Raw genomic sequence first — 17,114 nt, 5'->3', positions numbered from 1 at the left:
GACAATGATTGCTGCCATGGATTGAAAAACAGTTGGAGGTATGGGCAGAAGATTTTACATTAGACTTGAAAATGACTATGCACTAGTCGGTTTGGAAGGAGTTTGCTGTAATAATTCGACATTCTAAAATATTTTTTTTTTTTAAGTTTTTAAGGGTGTTCACATGTAATCGCCTAAAAAATTAGAATCTCATTTTCAGGAGCAGGAGTATTGAAGGATGTTAATCTACAGTGCAACATTGAGACTAACAAATAGATACATTAATAAGACTACTTTGACATTGATGGATTAGAATAGCTTAAGGAGATCTCTCCTATGGGGTTTTGAGAAAGTGCTAGTAATATTAATTATATTCGTAATCGTAATAGCTTGATAAACAAGAACAAACTGGTTACAAAATGTGATAGAATATTGATCAAAATGTGATACAATATTGATCAAAATGTGATACAATATTGATCAAAATGTGATACAATATTGATCAAAATGTGATACAATATTGATCAAAATGTGATACAATATTGATCAAAATGTGATACAATATTGATCAAAATGTGATACAATATTGATCAAAATTTGATACAATATTAATCAAAATTTGATACAATATTAATCAAAATTTGATACAATATTAATCAAAATTTGATACACTATTAATCAAAATTTGATACAATATTAATCAAAATTTGATACACTATTAATCAAAATTTGATACAATATTAATCAAAATTTGATACAATATTAATCAAAATTTGATACAATATTAATCAAAATTTGATACAATATTAATCAAAATTTGATACAATATTAATCAAAATTTGATACACTATTAATCAAAATTTGATAGAATATTGATCAAAATTTGATACAATATTAATCAAAATTTGATAGAATATTGATCAAAATTTGATACACTATTAATCAAAATTTGATAGAATATTAATCAAAATTTGATACACTATTAATCAAAATTTGATACAATATTAATCAAAATTTGATACACTATTAATCAAAATTTGATACACTATTAATCAAAATTTGATAGAATATTAATCAAAATTTGATACAATATTGATCAAAATTTGATACACTATTAATCAAAATTTGATAGAATATTAATCAAAATTTGATACACTATTAATCAAAATTTGATACACTATTAATCAAAATTTGATAGAATATTAATCAAAATTTGATACACTATTAATCAAAATTTGATACAATATTAATCAAAATTTGATACACTATTAATCAAAATTTGATACACTATTAATCAAAATTTGATACAATATTAATCAAAATTTGATACAATATTAATCAAAATTTGATACACTATTAATCAAAATTTGATACAATATTAATCAAAATTTGATACAATATTAATCAAAATTTGATACACTATTAATCAAAATTTGATACACTATTAATCAAAATTTGATACAATATTAATCAAAATTTGATACAATATTAATCAAAATTTGATACAATATTAATCAAAATTTGATACAATATTAATCAAAATTTGATACAATATTAATCAAAATTTGATACAATATTAATCAAAATTTGATACACTATTAATCAAAATTTGATACACTATTAATCAAAATTTGATACAATATTAATCAAAATTTGATACAATATTAATCAAAATTTGATACAATATTAATCAAAATTTGATACAATATTAATCAAAATTTGATACAATATTAATCAAAATTTGATACAATATTAATCAAAATTTGATACAATATTAATCAAAATTTGATACAATATTAATCAAAATTTGATACAATATTAATCAAAATTTGATACAATATTAATCAAAATTTGATACAATATTAATCAAAATTTGATACAATATTAATCAAAATTTGATACAATATTAATCAAAATTTGATACAATATTAATCAAAATTTGATACACTATTAATCAAAATTTGATACAATATTGATCAAAATTTGGAATGCGAGTTTCTTTGACAGATGAATTAAAAGTTGATTTAAAAGATAAATATTTTTCGTTTGTTGTTTTGAATAATGAATGTGTCGAAGTATAAACAATGATTGAAAATCGAAACTGAAAAGAAAAAAAAAGTTATGAGAATGTCCTGAGTACACTATCCACTGGTAGGGCTGGAATGACATACACGATATTGGCAAAGGAGTTTAGGAAAAAAAGATGACGTTGATATTATACTAACAAGAAAAGTAATGAAAATTCCTTTTTGCATTTTCTAGCCTTCATTTTCAAACGAGTTCGAAGACGCTTCAGAAAATGCTAGAATTGCCAGGGTTTCTTTTCGATCTTATATAACGCATATATGGCATAATCACGTTAACACTGGAGTTAATCAACGTTGGGTCTGGTCAGTACCAAATGGGTGAATATTTCGATATATCATGAGCTGTTAAGAGGATATCGACTCTTCCCTTCAAGGGCTGCACAAACCTTATATCGTCATCTCCCACTAATGGGGATATGTATGCGACTGGGAACCATTTGTAAACTTGATATTCCTTTGAGTATCTCGTCTTGTTTATATATCGATCTCAATCTGTTCAACTCACCCATGGTGAGTGCCGCAGTCTTGCTTACTTATGTAACGTGGCATTGTAAATGAAGATATTGGCCCTGTAACACATATTAGATGCAATGTCACACTTATCTATTTTATTAACTTCATTGAGGATCATATGTGCTCCACACAAAAAATTAGAAACCAATACATTATAATCGTTTAAAATTGATATGTAAGTAAATAGGCATGAACTGACGAAATAGATCGATAAACTGACATAAATATGAATTGCATAACCCTGGCTCATTCAATTAACTAAATATCCAGTTTTTCTTGTTTGAAAAAGGATAGGATACAAAGGGGAAAAATTAAATGTGCTACATATATTTATCACATTTCGGGCTTCCATAGATGATACAATAAAAAAAAATGTGCTATATATTTATCGCATTTCGGGCTTCCATAGATGTTCATTCTTTACTGGTTTTGAGAAAGTGAAGCGAATATAAAATTCTCAACAACGAAATCGCCATCGAAATGCTAAAAATAATCGGAACCGGCAAATAAATTGTCTTCATCCATAAACTATGGTTGCTTTTGCATTTCCAGTTGAGATGAAACGATGCCTATTAAGATGCAGAAGTATCACCTCTACCCTAACCCAATCGCACATTCTACCACATCGAAACCGGTGCTCGTCCGAAAATGTCTTTGAGCTTAGATTCATTCTTATTATCCATTTCCGACTGGTCGAAGATGATAAAATAGCAAAACAAATAAGAAATCGATCCATTATTTACAGGCAAACAGAGAAAAGGAAATGGACAAAACTGAAAGAAAACAGTCCGTCTCCTCAGTGTGTGTGTGTGTGTGTGTGTGTGTGTGTGTGTGTGTGTGTGTGTGTGTGTGTGTGTGTGTGTGTGTGTGCATCTACAAACATCTGTTTGTTTCTATTTTTTGTGCGTATTGTTTTATAGACATCTAATTTAGAAGAGGTAAAACATGTCTTGTAAACAAAAACTATTATTTGGGTTATCCAGACTACTATTCTCACCTCAAAGACTATTACGCTTTTGAAAATAGCAAGAGAGTGTAATAATCAACTTGCCCATAAAAACATAACAGTGCATCCCAGCTTGTTTATATATCAACCCCCTAGCTTTTGATCTCAATCTATTAATTCTAGCTCAACTGACTACTAAATACAAGAGTATTGAAGTTAATAATTAGGACTAAACGCTCTGATCAGTTTACAAATAAACTGAAAAGAACACTAAAAATGGGCAAGTCCATTCTCTTGGTTCTGATTCATGCTAGTCCATTAGTGGTAAATCTGCCAGGAAAATTATTATTGCTTGAATTAAACAATATTTGTATTTATTGAGACTCTTCATGCCGGTAAGGCTTACTTTTGTTTTACATCCCGCTCCTGTATGTGAGTGTAACGGCCCCTGTGGGCAAGGCCTGACGATGCTTTAGAGGCATGGATGATGTTGGGTGCTTGAGGAATATAAATGCTTGTTTGCGGCACTAGTGTATAAAAATCCCAAGCAGTTGATTTAGGAAATTTGGGTCAAGCCATAAGTAATGGAATTGTAGGGGTTTCAAATTTTCTATTAAATTGATTCTACAGATAAGTGCTACGTTTTACTCCATGTTGGAACAACAACAAAAAAAAAAGGGTAGTTTATTTTCATTAAAAGTTCTGCAAATTTTTGTAACTGTTGGACATGAATTCATGAAGATAATTTTACCACCTGTACGTGAGGCAAATGAAAATTTGAAAATTTTGACCGTCACTTAAAAGGTGAAACCAAATTTAGTGGCTTCACCTTGGCATTCTCGCGAGCCACTCTAAACTGAAGGTTTATTGTGGATCAACAAGGATTATATTTTCATAGTCATCAAGTCAATATCACAGATTCAGCAATTATGATTATTCGTATGCCAATCAATTTCTTCGTAAAAAAATCATCAAAATAGCTCACTTTACGAACTCCGCTGCTGAAAGTTTGAAAAACAAAAAACTGCTTCATTTTACTCAAACTACGAATAACTCTCCCTCCCCTGGTAAACTCGTCTAGTTACAAATACGGTAAACAATTTTCTTTTCTTCCTTTGTGTACCGAGAGCTAAGTAGACCTATGAGTTCAGTTTCTTTCCAAGAACTACCCGTCTGTAAAACGATACCGCATGTCTGTTTTCCAGCTAACTGCAACATGATCGTTTTCAACTATAATGTTAATTAATTCACCTTGAACAGTTCGCTCCAAAAATAAAATCCAGGCCAGTTTTAATCCTCTCCAATCCTCCAAATATTTCTCATACCGTCCACCTGGATCACTCATTAAACTTTATTTTCAAGTATTCTTTGGTCCTTGAAAAATGATAACTCATCAGTTAGAAAAATGTAAAGTGATTATATCAAGATACGTGTGAAAAAAAAAAGCAAAACAAATATTGAACTATCCTTTTTTTTTTTTCGACGGTGAAAAAGATTTGACGTTGAAAACATGTTCTATGGTTTGATTTTAGTTCTAGCTCAACTCAAAAATAAACTTAAGGACAAGAAAAATATTTCAATTGATTTTTCTAATACAGAGTGCGAATTATTTATCTAACACAGAGCTGCTATTCAACGAAAAGTGCCATAATATTAGAACTCTGTTTGGAAAGAACGTGTACGATTTTATAAGTTGTAAATATATTTTACTAACAGAGTGACCTCCCCTTAGTAGGTAAAATAAAAATTAGATATGTCCTAAGATAGTATACTGCTGTCATGACTGGAGAAGTGCGCTCAGAATACCAATACTTGCCGAGACAAAGTACAAAATCGACTTTGCAATCTAGTGGGAATCATCTGTTTTCTACGGTTCTTTTATCACATAAGAGACTGTGATAGTCTTTCTCTACTCCATCGTTATTTCCAGGGAAGGTGCTTGACTGAGCTCTAATCTCTGGTTCTTCCTTGTAACAGCAAGAACTCTTCTTTCATCACTGCAATAAATTGTCCTTTCTTTCTCCACGAGCTTGACATGGAATTAATTTCCATTAACAGAATTTCTACTAGTGAAACATTACTGCAGGATCATTTACCTGTATATGGTAGTATTTTAATGTCAACAAATACTAGTCATATATCGTCCTCATAAGTAATCAAATTTTCTTAATTCCATTCACTTTCTTCAATTCTCATAATATTCTTCATTTAAATGGCAATGCTTCCATCTCATTAACCTTTATGCTAAAGTGGTTTTTGTCCTTGAAAACCATGATTGAGATTTTACATTTTCAATACATTTTGTTAGTGTTTAAAAATGTTAGTGTTTACGTAATTTAAAAATGTAATCTTTGGTACTTATGCAAAATACGAACCGTGCGAAAATATTTAGAAACTTATTCTTAACATAGGAGGAGTGTTATTTTTGTTTTTAACCATTCTGTACTTTCACCTAACAATTAAATGAAGAAAAAATACTGTAAAAATTGAATTTTACTTGAAAGTCATATCTACAAATAGCACTGTACATATTCCACATAAGTACTGAATCTATTGTCAAATGGCAAATTATTTGTACTTTACTAATTTTGTCGATATCAAAACAGAAGTATATGTCTAACTTGTTATGATTTAATTTATAAAACTCACTATGGCTGTGTCTGCCTCCATTTTCTTTTTCAAAGTGCATCCTCTCTGAGACGCCAGGTCGTAGAGCAGCATGAGGTAGGTCAAATAATTTAAATTTTTTGTAGACCGTTCTTTTATGGGGTTTTAGCTAGTAAAAATACCTGCTAAGAGGTCCAAATTGAAAATAATTAGAACTTGGCAGGCGTAAGTAAATATATTTTACCAACAGAGTGACCCCCCCCCGCCTTTAGTAGGTAAAATAAAAATTAGATATGCCCTAAGATAGTATACTGCTGTCATGACTGGAGAAGTGGGTTCAGAATACCAATACTTGCCAAGACAAAGTACAAAATCGACTTTGCAATCTAGTGGGAATCATCTGTTTTAAAAAAAAAAACGTTATTTGTATGCATCCACAAATATATACATTCATACATTAAAGTTGGTTCAATTTTAACTATTTATCAATCTGAAGATAGCTCAAACCGTAACAATTAAGGCTGGAACATTTTGTTTTGGCTTCGATTCTAGCTGATGGCACCCAAGTCTTATTTTTTCCTACTTTGAAATCACTACCATATATTTGGTACAATATAATAATCAATGGTAACTTTTCCACATTTATGCACTTTTTTTTACTGTGCTGAAATAATAACGTTATTTAGAAAGCCATTCTCAACATGGGGAGGGTGTTTTCTAACTATTCTCTGCTTTCAATGAACAATTTAATATAAAATATATCATAAAATTTGAATTTAACTTGAAAATACTGTTTAAAAAAAATAACGCATAAGCACTTAATCAACAGAGAATCTATATAATTATAAAACTCAAATGACCTTGTAGCGAGTGATGTAACCCACTTTCTGGTTTACGACATCCGGTTGCGCATGCGCGCATAAACATTAACCCATAACAACGTAAACAAATAAACACAAATCGCTTCTTTTGCAGATTTTGACCTGTGCACTGGAATATTAACATTATTATTTTGAAATGATTATTTTGCATAGGAAGAGTGGGGGTGTTTGGCAACTATTCTTTATTACAACTATACTGTCGCTATTTCCTTACAACTAAACAACTTTAACCCGTAGTAATTGTAGTAAAGCCAAGACTACTACTACTATTCTCTATCCGTCCCTTTTCTTTCCTTCTTTTTTATTTTTTGTTTACATTTCTAGATACAAAATAATTGTGTGAGAACGGTGAATTTATTGACACATTTACTAATCTGTTTCAATATTAGTTTTATTTTGTTTTATTTATTTAGGTTTTATTTTTTTTGCTTCAGGTTTTATTAATTATTTTTTTTTTTTTTAGATTTTAAGTTTCTATAACTTGGTTGAAGGATTCCAATATGGGTTTTTCATTCTTATATTTCTCATCGGTAGGTTCATGTGCGTTTTAGCTACTAAATGACTTTCGTCGGTGTTCGATTCGTAGGAAAATCCTGTTTAATTTTCGATTTTTGAGCGATTATTTGGAAAAATAAGTAATTTACATGAATAGGGAGGATTTTTTTCATGTTTGCGTGATCCGTCCGTGATTTTTAATTTTAATATACTTTCATAGAAATGTTTCTGTTATATCAAAAAAACAATATATATATTCTTTACGTCACAAGTATCACGCTCATACATGAATTCCATAGCTAATATAATATACTGACCCAACGGGTCACGGGTAGTCTAGTTAGTTCTATAGTTTGAAATCTGCATAAATTACAATATTTAAGCGTGCTTTACGGCCAGGCAAAGCCATACGCCCTGCTAGTAATGTGTAAAAGTTACCAACACAAACTATGAAACTGGTAAATCATTCAAGTCGAGTAAGATGTATTGTATCCACTAATTTTTTTTTTAAGTAATGGAAATATTTTCAGAAATCTATTTATAAAGTTTGACTATTTATTGCGTCAACAGATTAAAACATAAAATCCATTCAAAATCAGGTTTCTAATATACTGATCATGTATGTACAATCACTGACTTGATGTTAACTAATTTGCATATTACTTTGCAAAAGGACGTCTCATTAATTCTAATTCGAAGACTGTTTTTCATTTTATTATTACACGTTTTATTTCACGGGGAAAAGATTTGGAGAGAAAATAGTCCTTCAAGTTTATTTTTCCAGTGAATTTACTTCTGGCAGGTGGGAATCGAGTTCTACATGGTAAATTGATCCGTTCCTCAACTCATTTCATTACAAAATTATATTCTGCCATAGTTGATTTTCGTTCATTCATATACAAGTAGGCCATTTAGTCTTTTGTTCAATCATAAATTTTCCTTAAAATAAACACAAATGCCCCACCAAAAAACAAACAAAAAAAAACATGCAAGCCAAACAAACAAGACGATGGATATCCTCCGTTTCTAATGACTTTTACCAATAATTTTTTATATCGTAGTATTTTGTGTAAAAGGAATATGAAAATTTAATTCTGGATATTGTAATTTTTTATTCTCAATCTTCCCAGAATAACACTGTGACAAGAATCCCACTAATTTGTTATATTATAAGGCTGCTTTAGGGGGAAAAAATTCAAAGTTAAACCAAGTAAGTCCAGACTTTCACTCTTAATTATGTGTGGTTTTGGATGTGACGTGGGAATTATCAAGATTTCAATTTGCGTTCTTCCTCTGACATTCAACATTGTGATGCCATCCTCAGTGTATTTATTACTTCAATCGGATTTTTATTTTTTCTTACTATTCGCCTCATTAGCTCATGACAGCCTTGAAAATCAAGAAAATGATTTGCCTAACTTTTTTTATATAAGAAATTAGGTACTCATGCACTTATTGATCCATGCTGAAATAATAACGTTATTATTTAAAAAGCCATTCTTAACATGGGAAGGGGGGGTGTTTTCTACCTTTTCTGTACTTTAACCTTACAATTGAATAAAAAAAAAAACTTTAATTAAACTTGGAAATATCATTAAGTGCATTAGCATCAGAAATTACATATGAAATAGCAAATTGAATGCACATGTTTATTTTAATAAGCCAAATTATTTATTATGCTCTTTTTCCATTCTTTTTAAAGTCAATCATTTCATTTTAAATTTCAATGGGAAAAATGTAGACAAACAGGAATATTAACCGACTCGGTTTAGGAGTAAATGAGCAGCAAACGGTGTTGGCTCAGATGTTGTCTCCATTATTAAACCTTCTCTAATATAATTTCTGACAAGAGTTTCAGTTTCTAAAATTTATTAATTTATTTATTAAATTGTTAGGTGAAAGTACACAATAGCTAACAAAGCCTCCTTCCCCATGTTAAGAATGCATTTATAAATAATATTTCAGCATAGTGCGTAAATTGTAGAAGTGCAAAAAATCAAACCACCTATTCGATTAAAAGGACTTTTTTCTTTTTTTTTTTTTTACATGGGGGGTCACCACTTATGGCCAGATAAGGGTTAATAGGTATGCATTAGTCATTCTGATTTTAGCATAGTAAACATTAGTGGGAATTTTGTAACTTGGATTACTTAGGGGGGACGGTTCAATAAGAACTTGTTTACATTGGACTTGAAGACAATCAGATTGTAGTAAGCTGGAAAGCAGGCAAACGGAATAGAGTTCCACAGGCGAGCAGTTCTAAGAAAGAAGCCCTGTTCATGGAATCTACATTTAGGTGTAGGCACGGATAAAGAGTGTGGGTAATTGTTGATAGTGGTTCTGGCAAGACGAGTGTTTTTCGTGAAAGTCTGGCGAGGGGGACCAGAGATCGAAGTTCAGATGAGCACCTGCCATGAAAATAACGATAAAGCAGGGACAGGCTCGCTACGTCTATTCTGTGGGAAAGGGGTTTCAGGTAAGAGAAAAGGGCATTCCCCACTAAGTTACGAAGTCTATTTTGAACTCTCAAGACAGGATAAGCTGCTTCTAGCAGCTCCTGCCCAGATGTGGCAACAGTACTCCATCGTTGGCCAAACCTGGCTTTTATATAGGTAGAGAATTACATCAGGAGTGAGATATCTACTGGAGCGGTAGGAGCATCCCACCATCTTTCCAGCGACTTTGGCAATTGATTTGATATACATGTTCCATTTCAGATCGGGAGGAAATATCAAGCCCAGAAGCTTGTCAAAACATGAAGCCTCCCAAGACGAGAGCCATTCATTTCGATTGATGGCAGCTGGGCAGCAGAGCATTGATGATGTAAAGATAGAAGCTTGGTTTTAGATGCATTAAAAGTAACCAGCCACTTCTTTTCCCATTGTACCACGTGCTCAAGATCAGAGGAGAGAGACTCAGTGTCATCAGCATAAATGTCTACGAATGATCTAAGGATGTGGTCTGGAAGATCATTGATGTAGATCAGGAAGAGAGTTGGACCCAGGATGGGCCCCTGAGGGACTCCAGCATTTATACTGAGAGCCTCTGATTTCTGCCCATCAACCACTACTCTTATGAGCCTATCAGAGAGAAATGATTTAATAATTGAGAAGACATTTCCAGCTATACCATGACTGGAGATCTTGTGAAGTAGGCCTTTATGCCATACCTTATCAAAGGCCTTTGATATGTCAAGAGCAATTGCCCTAGGGAGGAAGCCTCCATCGAGGGATTCGCCAATCCTATGAGATATAACTGTAAGCACGTCTGCTGTAGACCTAGCAGAACAGAAACCATATTGCATGTCAATTAGAAGGTTATTTTTGCTGAGATGGTTGACTACTTCCTTGTTTAACACAGATTTCAGCAGCTTACTCATGATGCATAGGAGACTTATTGGTCTGTACTGAGAGGGAGACGAGCGATTACCTGAGTTCTTAAATACAGGGCATACTGATGAGATTTTCCAAGGTGTTGGAAAGCATTTCTCCTTAAGACCACGCTTAAATAACTTGGTAAGTATGGGTGCTAGTTCCGGTTGAAGCCTTTTGAGCACTATGATTGGAATGCCGTCAGGAACAGTTGCTTTACTGGAATCAAGGTTTTTGATTAGGTTGGCAACATCACATACAGATATTTGTATGTCACTCACCATGTTTTCTTATATACAAGGGAATACTGGGGGTTGGTGGCCTTGGTCGTAAAGGGTAGAATTAGCTGCAAAGTTCTTGGCAAAGAGATTGGCTTTGTTTGATGCTGATGATATTAACTCGGGTCCATTGATGATAGTTGGGATAGATCTCACATTTCTGTTGAGGATTCTGTTTGCTATTTGCCAGAACTGATGGGAACCAAGCCGCTGCTCAGCTACCTTGGACTTGACAGACTGAGCATATAACTCTCTTGCCTTGTTTATTACTTTTTTTTACAGTGGTTGCTGAAGGCGGCTTAGTCTCAGTACATCTATTACATTGGAAGCAATGGAAAAAGTGATTTCTGTGCGCAATGGCAACAGCACATTCTGGGGAGAAGCACAGCTGGCTGTTAGAACTTTGCTGGAACTTTTTCGAGGGTATGAAGCTGTCTATACTTACAGTTAACTATTCCGTCAGGTCTGATACTATAGAGGACACATCCTTTTTAAACATGGCACGTAGAGGTAGGTTCGATATAAATGTACGGAAGCTATCCCAGTCAGCCATAGAATATCGATGCACTGTACGATGGAGAGGTATGTCTTAGGACCTATTACATTTTGTTTTTATCTTGACTGATACAACAGAGTAGTCGGAAGATCCCAGTAGGGACTGAACGGAAGATGAGCACAGCTCAGGGCAAGTTGTGAGAAAGAGGTCTAGGAGACTTGCATACTGACCGACAGTGTCGGGAACACAGGTGGATTCTTGGACAATCTGAGTGAGGTCATAAGCAATGGAGAAATCGAGACAGAACCTCCCCTCGTCATCGGTCGTGTTAGAGTGGATTAACCATTCCACATTGTTAACATTAAAGTCCCCACAGACGTGGATGTTACGCATCCACAATGCGTTGTCTACTCTCCATTAAAAATAAATAAATAATAATAATATACAAAAAAAAAAGGTTCAAAGGACTTAATATTAGTTGTAATTCGAAATTAGAGATATTTGAAGATAAATTCCCCTCCCATATTTACGAATGTATTTATATTGTGGATTCGACGTAATACCGTCAGTTATAGTTACCGTTTTTTCCAGTTTATGGCCCAATCCCTGGCAACTTCACATCAGTATCTTCCGGCAGATTACATAAGCTGTCGAAAGATGCCAAAGCAAAGACTGCCAAATGATTAATTCAAATCACTGCGTCCCTTCTTCCCAACATTTTCTAATTTCATTATATGAAAATACACAGGTGACTATTTTGGGGCAATAACCGCTTGGCTCCGTAAGATTTCCCGTTCTGAGTCAGTTAATGTTCATTTGAATGCATTCATATTCAAAATACATTCCCTATTATAGCTTCGTTTATAGGGACAGGCATGCACATACTTCCTGTTCTGGGTCAGTTAATGTCCCGGTTTTCCAAAATGTTTAAAAATATATAATTGCCTACAATCTCACAGAATATATACGAATTAGCAGAGTTACTCGGCTTTGTCCAGGTTAGAATGTGGGATAGCATCATGAAAGAAAAACCAAGTTGTTTTTTTTATAACGAAATAAAATCTATTAAAATCCATTATTCTTGAGTAATTCTTTATTCTAGAAAGATAAAAGCCTAAATTTTATCTTATGAAAATCAGAATAATATAAAACTTTATCTAATATTTTTAACAGAATTTTAAATTTTCCAAAAAACACCATTCACCGCCATTTTTGTATCGATTGATAATGTAATAAAATGCTTTTTTTAAAAGGTTTTTGAATCAAATCTTTTTTTGTCTAAATAAGATTTAGGACGATTTGCTATAAGAATATTCAAAAATATAACATAAGTACCTGAATTTCAAATAATTCCATTTTTTATCTGACTCTATAGATTTCGCGTGGCGAAATTAAAATATCCAAAACTTAATGGTTAGTTTGGAAGAAACTACAGTAGCCTTTTTTACAAGATAAAATGAAGTTAATTTAGTCCTGTAAATTTCCATGTATTTTTAACGTTTGTTTTGACGATTAACTGGAAGAATCAACTTTATAGGGGTGTAATTCTTTTCATAAACGATATATAAGAAAGAAAATTAAAACTGTAAGTTGAACTTTACAATCAAAATTTATTGTTCGACTGAATACTCCAAAAAACAATTTACAAAGTCCTTATTCCGCAGAGTTTCAAAGAATGCTATTCTTATTATTATTCTCATCAGAAGACATAAAGAAATCAGCAAGTTATATTTGTAGCAATGCTAGAATTTGGTAGGCAAGGCATTAAGTGAAACTGCAATTTATTGTAGTTATAAACTGCCAAATAAAAAAAATGACAAAATATTGGACATGCAAAAAACTAATATAAAAACAAACCGTATATATATGTTGCCTACATAGCCCCCGAAGTTAAGCAACGATGAGGCTGGTCAGTACCAGATGGGTGACCATTTTGGGAATGCTAGGCGTCGTATATGTGTAGACAACTCCTGCATCTAGTATAACGTTTGGTTGTCTTGACCCGGTCTTGCCATCAGGACCAAGTGTTTCTGGATGATAGAATGTGGTAGATGCAAGTCCCCCACACTTAACCAAGTCAAGTGCAAGTCACAGAATCATCAGATAGTTGAAAAACCAGTAATGTTCCTATTTACTTGCCTCCCCAGGAGGGCAGATTTAGACACAAGATCGGTTCTAATGTGGGCAAAATCAGGTTCCACAAAATGGGGTACTCTGGATAAAAACAAAAAAAAATTGCTCTAGTTTAGAAAGATTTCTCCTTCATTGAACGAGGAAAGGATAGATAAGGTGTAGCATCAAAACAGATAGTACACTCTGATCTTAGCTTCCAAACAAGTGTTATTTGTGGTCTTTATTAACAATGGATGGCATAACCTCGCCTTCTTCATTCGTGGTCACTCCTACCCATAAATTTTTTTTTTATATAACCAAACAGGCAAATATCCTTTTTTTAATAATTGAATAAAATTATAATTCAAACATCATTTATGGTGAAATAACTTCAATATTATGTTATTCTCGCTTTATATTTTCCTTCACACAAATATCTATCAAGCTTTAAACTTTTAAAAATAAACCAAAACTGCTTTGTTTTCTGATTTTTGTTTTACATCAACCATAAGCACAGTTTGGGCAACTAAAATTGTGGCATCACATAGTGGTAGACTTGGATGTAATTTTGGAAAAGAGGGAGGTAACAACTGTTTGTAAATACAGAACTACTTTTATGCCTTATGGGCTAATATCATGTAACAACAAATTGCCGAAAGAAATTATTATAGTTTTAGTAAATTATGCCGTTATTAATCGATTTTTTTTTTCTTTTTTGGTATAGATTCTTCAAAGTATTTCCTATTTAATAGTATATTAGCAATATTAGGCTTACTTAAAATTATTAATTTATTTTTCAAGGATTTAATAGTGTTTTTCGTAAAAATAATGAAAAATTTTTTTTTTACTAATCTGAAAGATTGATATTATTAACATATTGAACGAATTTCACGCTTCAAAACACAAAAGATGACAAATTAAACACATTCAATATTCGGATTTTCAACCTTAAAATCTGATACGTGCAGTTTTTTTTGTTTGTTTGGTTTATCTACAAGCCTCACTGATTCCACAATGTAATATATTTTGTTCAGTTTTGGCTGATTATTTTGAGCATATTTGTACTCACAAATACAGAAGGGGTTTGTAGGCAAATTATGTATTATATATTATATATATATATACATACACAGCCTTTGAGACTATACACGACCGGTCGCCACAGTCAATTGAAATTTTCTTGGGGCGACTAAAAGTCGTAAATCACTCGCTCGCCAGTCGATAAAATTTCTTTAAATAAAGAAACGGGAAAAACTCATTTATTTTACGACCCTCAAATATGCGGTGACTTAGAATGACCTATGTCTCATCATTTGTGAATTCTTTCATCTCTAGCTGTGAGACCGTTGGAATATCGTATTGAAAAAAGAGTGGTCACGCTGAAGCTCAACAAAAGGTCAAATTTACACATTCGGCGTGTAGTCAAAACGTTGTCCTCATTTAGCTCTCTTATTTTGAAATTCATTTGGAAAAAAATTCTTCGCCGCTACAACTACATACACGTCATGCTTACAAAAGTAAGGAAGAACATTTGAAAGCGAAAAAAAAAAACGCATCGTTCCGTCAAGCACGCACTGAAAATTAAATTATACAACAAGTAATCAGTTTTCGCTTCAGTTTTGTTTCTTCGTAAACAAACATAATTTATTCCAGGGACGATAGAAATGTATCAGGATATAAACAAATCTGGACATGAATTATAAAAATGTAAACACATAAAAATATCAAGACGGCTGATTATTAGTAACATGTTATGTATTATTATATTATATTATTAGTAACATGATATAATATTTCGACTTGCCTTGTAAAAAATAAAAATATCGAATGTATAAAAAACCTTTATTGCTTCATTAACAAAGCTATTTAATTACTAGGTTATCTATATAAATTTCGCTGAAATGTTCAATGCTATATGATGCTAAATGTCCATTTTTATTATGATCTCGCTTCGAGTTTTGTTCAGTAAGTAACTATTTCTGATTCTTTTGAGCTGCTGGGATGATTGAGTGTTTCAGAATATTTTTCAATTAGAGACTTCATATTTAAACATTTTAATGAAAAAATACCCCCTCCCAATTTCTTATAGGACCTTGTGCCTAATTTTGTTTACTGTAAATGTTGCAATGTTTTGTGAAAATTTATTTTTAATTTATTTTTATCAGTACGTTTACCGGAAATATAATATATAATTAAAATATATTTATTTCAAGGGTGTGATTTTACATTATGTTTTCTTTGTGTATAAAATTAGATACATTCGTTTTCTAACGGTACCAATAAACACAGTCTTGAATTATTTATATTTCAATTGTTATTTTGATACTACGTATCAGCATCCGAAGAAATGATTCTTATTTCTATGGAACAATAATATGAATGATGCTATATAAAGAAACTGGTGTTGTATTTTAACGTTTTATTGAATATTTACTGAAACGCTTGTAGTAATAAAATAGTTGATTTACAAGAGTTAAACAAATATTTTCTTGTTAGATTATACACACAGTAATTTCTTGAATTGTAAAATTATTTAATACTAGCATTTCAGTCCGGCGTTGCCCGGATGTTTGGAGGTGTATGCTGAGCAAAACAAAAAAAAAAAGGGTTAATTTTTTAAAAAATTGATCCCCATTATGACCCCTTAACGTTTGTTTTGTGCTCACTTCAAGTTATTAAGTTAGATCCATGGCCAAGGAAGCTATATCTAAAATTCCAAGTGTTTAAACCCAAAATTGTCGGAGGAGTTTGGTAGAGTTCTCAAAGGTCAAATCGTTGAACTTTTCCTCTTATCAGCAGAATTAGTGGCCGAAAACGGATCACATCGATTTTCCCAAACCTCAGTACTCTGTATATCAAATTTCGAGTCTGTAGACTGAAAATTGACAGAGTTATTGCGTAGAGAAATGTACACAGACAGATACACAGACAGGTTCACTTTTATAGATATATATAGAGTATTGACTGAAAGAAAGACGAGTGATTTTTTTTTTCAAATTTCAAAGGCTATATATCGATTATGAAATAAAAAGTATACCGTTACAAAATTCATTTTTCACTTAATAATCAGTGAAAATTTCGTATTGATTGGACTTACTTGTTTTTTTGGTAGATTTTTAAAGAGACTCCATCAAAAAATACTTATTCCCTCCTTCCGTTTTGACCGTGCCTAAGTTATATATATATATATATATATACGAGAAAGAGAAGTACGGATAAACAAAAAGGTGCAGCATATTAAATATACCAAAATCCTTCACTAACATCTTATATTAAAAGAAAAATATATTCTTTGATTGCATAAAATTTTATCTTAAACAAGTGAAGTCTACATGATCCCCCGTGAGTG

This window comes from Euprymna scolopes, chromosome 6 (assembly GCF_053919585.1).
Source record: "Euprymna scolopes isolate OS-2025 chromosome 6, ASM5391958v1, whole genome shotgun sequence".
NCBI classification, from domain to species: Eukaryota; Metazoa; Mollusca; class Cephalopoda; order Sepiida; family Sepiolidae; genus Euprymna; species Euprymna scolopes.
Note: the sequence above shows the minus strand (reverse complement) of the source record.